The following is a 6264-nucleotide window of genomic DNA, read 5'->3' on the forward strand; positions in this document are numbered from 1 at the left end:
GTGTTTATGTGAATGTTTACTTGTTCACGAAGCAAAATTTAATGCCAGATGTTTTCAATTGATTTCCGGCGGCCATGTTGGAGTCCAACCAGTTGGACTCCAGCATGGCGTTTCCATACTGTGCTCTCTAAATTTCCGCTAAACATTTTGACGGATAACTCGAGTACGGAACAACATACTGACCTGAGACTTGGGCAAAAAGTTAGTTTAGTAGTTTTCTACAACCTGTAATAGTCTTGATTTTTTTGACTCAATAGTTTTGGATTTATTTTTTCGCGGCGTGACAGTGAAAACCACCTATATTCATCGTTATACCGGGAATATCGTTATATCGAAGATCGTTATGCCGGGGTTCCTCTGTAGTGAATTTCCAATTAGGGACGGACCATTATTTTTTTTGAAGGGGAGGGGGGGAATGGAAAATATTAAAAAATGAATTGTTTGCAGGGCCTGGAAAGACAAAATAAATTGTTTGCAAAAACGATATGTATAGCAAAAAATAGTAAGAATTTCGAAAAAAAAAATGTTTGCAGAGGTGCATAAACTAAAAAAAAAAAGGTTTGCAGAGGAACATTTTTCATCCCCCCCCCCTCCAAGAAAATAATGATCCGTCCCTTATACCAACACCTTCATTGCATTTTCAAGTGGCGCTAAATCATGGCGACACTTTGCCTTTAACCGCCTCCCCATCGCTTCCCACGCGTCCTCTTCCCTCTTTTTTCGATCTCCCCTCTTCCCTTACGAGCCTTTGCGGAGAAAAGGTGCTTGATAAATTCCTACTTTTTCCTGCCAGTTGTACGTGTATATTGAAAGCTTTAATCACAGATTTACTTCTTATAACCGACCAATAAAATCAACCTTGCTGTCGTGTTTTTTTTTGTTTTTTTTTTTGCGTTTATGCATAATAAGTATTATGTTGTTGCACTATATGCAAAAGTATGAGGTTTCAAACAAAATTCCTGTTGCGAAGAAACAAAATGATACTTTCAAAACAAAAAACAAAAACTTATTCAATTCTCTCCTCCTGTAGACCTGTATTCATCGCGTATTTTAACTATAAGTCGTACATTTTGTAGCCAGAAGGACCACTTTCATATACCAATCGGACATTTGTTTTAATTGACTGTCGGTAATATTTTAAACCTGTAAATCGTTGTTTCAGCTATGCCTTATAACGACTTTCAATTTAGGTTGATAACGAGCATAGAGATTTTCCATAATATAAACAAATAAAAATGATTTCAATTTATTGACGGTTTTCAGTTGTTATTGCATAAGCAATACACGAGGAAGACAATGCTGAAAATTTCTATATCGAAAAATTGCATTTTGTCATTCCTGTTGCCTTCACACTTTTATATACGCTTTCGCTGCCTGTTTTGATCATCAGTATGGCTTAGATTTAAACTAGATTCTCTTTTAAGATTCAATAATACAGTACTGAGAGCTTCATAGCTTTACATTATTTAACAAGAACCCACGAATTGCGGTGATTCACAATGGTTTAATGCGAGGATTGCCACACTTGGCTAGAGCACTGTCTTCTTTATATGTAAAATCCTTCATCATATCTTCTCTAACTTTCCAGTACGAAGGGCACGTTTTTCCGTATTTCGCAATTTGTAAATGTCCGCCAGAACAAGCTAAACAAAGCACATAAAACCTTTGCAGGATGTTACTACATTCCAAGTAATACGTAAACACAAAATCCTTTGATTCCGCGTCCCGAACTTCAAAGAAGTATAACCTCGATATTCTGTCGTCGCTTTCGTAGAATTGCTCTGGTTTAAAGTACTGCCCAGCCAGAATTACAGCGCTTTTCGTTTCAATTCTCTCCCGTGGGAACGATTTTATCTTGAGAAATTCAAACGCTTCGCTGCCCCAAGCGATTCTCAAACGTAGAATCATTTTCACAATTGCGTCCGCCATACCGTAGTCTCCGCTTTCAGCCAAACGACTTATTTCTTCGCAAGCATCCACGAATAATCCATTAACTGACTCACAAAACTCAGAACTCCACGAGACGTCATGTTTACTTGTCCAGCAAAGAGCTTTTTTTAATTTTGAGGTGATTTCTCGGAGCGAGTTGTCCTCGAGGCAAACATTTGTCAATTCCGTGGTAGAGATTTTAGCGTCATTTCTTTTCATGGTATCGGTTGGATACTGTGAAAATAAGTTTTCTTCGTGTTTAGACCGAGACGGACAGCTTCCCATCTTAAATTACAGCGATGTTTGCCAGTAGGCGATAAAAAAGGTCAGGACAATTTACTCGAACTTCAGAACTTCAATACAATTAGTCGATCTGTTTATTATCAGCATTGACGGACCAAAGAATATCTCTTAATCGATAACTTAGATTCATTATTCATGTTTATCACCAAACATAGATTTCGTATTCAAAAAGAATGAATACGGCGTATCGAACTCGTTCAAAACTTCACACTTTCGAATAACGCCTTATTTAAGTTTTTTGAAGTCGCGCCGCCTTCATGTCTGTTTTGAAAAGGAAGCGCTAATGACTAGAGCACGTTACCATGGAAACGTCTAGTTCTCGAATGCAATGTCTTCGTTGTTTTCAAGAATTACTTCATGATTGGAATATTGATACGAAGTCCAGCGTATCAGATACTAAAGTAAACGGTTTGAAGCCAAGAGTATCTAGTTCGTAGATATCGTGATAGTTCAGGCGAAGGTTGTTCTCTAGAGCTATTGTTGGTGACTTATGTTTCAACGACCTGAGCGGAAATCTTTATCAGATCGAGTGAAAGATTGTGTTAAGTACCTTGTGGTATCCATATGAATAATCATTGCTGACCACCTGGTCAGAGTATTTGAATTTTGACATTATTAGTGAAGCCCGAGGCATGATATCACTTTTAGAACATTGCTGCTAAAATATACACAGAAGAGCGCTTTTGAAAACGAGCACTTTTAGGTGGCCATAGTTTTTCTTTAAAAGAATCGGCGTCCTTTCAATTTTTGTTCAATTCAAGTGAGATCGACTCTGATTGATATATTCTTAACATGATAATTACTGGTCAGGACTTTCTTCACTTGTTAACTTTGATAAGTGACTTTTTTCACTTAATAAAATGCACCTGTCTCTTTTATCACTTCTATATCTTTGATCTTCAATCAGAGGTTTGAACTCGTTAACAAAAAGCCGTGAAACCGCCATGGAAATAAAAACCGGCTGTTTCGTGTCGTTTGCATTGTGATATTATCACAATGAAATCACATTTATTTTTAATTTCTCATGCACTTTTTCAAACATAAGAATAACTTTCGGATCATGAGTTGTTTTCGTAGTTAGTTATGTGTCGATTTCCCACTGACCGTAATTTATATACAGTGAAGGGCCGAATTACTTTGCAAGTGCTTAGCGACACTGAAAGCGACAGGTTAAAGAAAAAAAACAACTAACTGCTTACGCTTCAAATGAACTGTTAAATATAAAGAAAATTAAACAACATCAACAACGCTTTACATCGAAGGGGAATAAATAATACGTGCATGCACAAAATTAACAATCCGTAAAAACATAATTTTAGCGCCTAATGTTTGGTACGGGCCGGCAGAATTTATATTTTAATTTATTTTAAGGGGAGAAGGATGGTGGAAAGTATGGAATATATATTTGGGAGGAGGCGAACGCTTGCGGAAACACAGTGGCCTAATGGTTAGTGCAATGAACCCCGGATGCAGCAGTCCGCTATTGTGTTGAGTTCTTGGGCAAGACTCTTTACTTATACAGTGCCTCTCACAATGGCCACCCAGGTGTATTTAACAACTATCCTGCGAAATCGCGCGGAATATCGCCTGATACTTAGCCGACGACCGTGACGCAGTAGGCCGAGTTGGCTAAAATCAGACGATATTCCGCAAGATTGAACAGGATAATTGTTTTATTATTCAACAAATTGTCAACAAAACAATTTTTGCAGACAGAAAAACTGTAATTATGCAGCGCTTTACAAGATTTCTGACGAATCTTCGCAACCTACGTATATCGCAGAATATCTGTTACGTACGGATGACAGATAACGTTAATTTCTTGACCATATATGGGCAGCGCGAGCATTTGTTGAATAGTAAAAATGGATAATGGCATGGTCAGGTTTTCATATTATATTCAATATATGACAACAAATTTGATACGGTACAATATACCGCGTGTAAAATGTGGCAATATGCATTAAAATTTAGTTTGAGATCATTTCTTTTCGAGGGTTCATTTCTTTGATTTGGAACTTTACGGTATCATGAATGAAAAGTTACATATAACCGGACTTTAATTTAATCTTTGTAGTTCCTTCGTTAAGTGTTGCAGCATACCGTATTTACTCGAATAAGCGCCGCGGCGCTTATTAAATTTTTTGCGCCTCAAGTGCGGCGCTTATTCGAGGGCGGCGCTTATTTAAAATGTGGACGCAACCAAGAATCCTATCTTTTACAGTAATTGAAAATAGCGTCTTTTGATTGTCAGTATTCGTCTCTTGCTAAAGAAAGAAGTAGAGCTAGCTATCCTGGCAAAGTTAGAGGAATTCACGACATTTAGAGAACTACGTGTTGTAAGAATGTTGGATAGAAAACAAATGGGCAAGCAGTAAAATAATCACTTAGAACTGCAAAACATCGCTTTTGTTGTTTTAGAGTTGTTTTGTAGTGCTGTTTTAAGTTAAACGGAATTCCTCGAACGAGCGCCGAATCGGAACTGCGGCGCTTATTCGGGGGCGGCGCTTATTAACTTTTTTGTCCCAAATGCGGCGCTTATTCGAGGGCGGCGCTTATTCGGGGGCGGCGCTTATTCGAGTAAATACGGTACACTAGTTCATGAACCGCACTAAACATGATCTCGTGCTCTCTTTGCCAAAAATAATATTATAATTATGTCCATTAACATTACGGGCGCAAAACGTCTTTTATCATGGTTCCCTTACAAATATGCATCAAAACAAAGCCCATACTTCATTTGCTCGGCATTGTACCAAAACAACATTGGTCTGAATAGTATGGACAAAGGTGACCCAGAGGCGGCGGTGCCTTTGGAACGTTTGGGAGGGGGGGGGGGTGGGTGGGGCGTGTTCGAACTTTTTTCGAAAATAAACAAAGCTTACAGAAGACTTCCAAGGAAGTTTCGAAGATGTTTGAACTCACTCACAACGGAATATCTTGATAAACCAATTTTACGCTGCGCTCGCGATATTTTCGGCACCAAAACGTGGTGGCTGAGCCCCCCCCCCCCAAATTTTCGTTTGGGGGTACAGCCCCCTCCCCCCCCTGCTCCGCCGCCTATGTGACCAGTAATTATCATACAATTATGTCGGTAAGCATTTTGCGCGCAAAACGTTTACACTGTATGTATGTCTAAAAATATTAATCAAAAATTACCGTATGCGTCCATATTTGATTAATTTTGATTAATTTTTAACTTGAACTCGAAAGATACTTCACTGATACTTTAATAGACGTTTATAAAATTTCTGAGGTCCAAACACATGAAACCTGGTGGGCAATGCAAATATAATTAGCTTAAGGGTTAGTTCTAGTCTGTTGGATTTAAACAATGGCAACAGGCTTATAGCGCAGATAAGAAGCAAGCTTCAGTTATTGTTGTGCCATAAAAGCAATGGTATGGTTAAAAGTGACCAGCTTCATCAGTATTAGTTAATTATGTCGATTAACATTTCGCGCGCAAAACGTTTTAACGTGTCTCAAAAATCGTCATATACGTCCATACGGGATATATTTCTATCCTAAACTCGAAAAAAAAAAAACAGAAAAAAATCGAAGACACTTAGAGAAATGTAAAGAAATAAGCAGGAAACTTCTGCCGCAATAGCAGCAAAAGCATGCATGGTTCAAAGTGACCAGTCATTATTTTATAATCATGTTGGTTAACATTTTGCGCGTAAAACTGTTTTAACAAGTCTCAGAATTATGCATCAAAAATTTTCGTATACGTCCATACTGGATTTATTTCAAATCTGAACTCGAAAGAACAGAACAAAAAAGTCGATGATACTAAAAAAACTGTTAAAAAAATAGCAAAAACAAAAACAAAAAAGAAATTAGCAGGCCACTACTGAGCTCTAAGCACATGAACCTGGCGGGCAATGCTAATATAGCTGGTTTGGGATTAGTTCTAATCTGCTGAATTTGAACAATAGCCACACTGTTGTCAAAATACATTTAAGTATAGCACAGCTAAGAAGCAAGCTTCAGTTGATACGTCGACCCTTGCACGAAGCATCTCAGCTTGTA

This window comes from Oculina patagonica, chromosome 1 (assembly GCF_052425735.1).
Source record: "Oculina patagonica isolate OP01 chromosome 1, crgOcupat, whole genome shotgun sequence".
NCBI lineage: Eukaryota > Metazoa > Cnidaria > Anthozoa > Scleractinia > Oculinidae > Oculina > Oculina patagonica.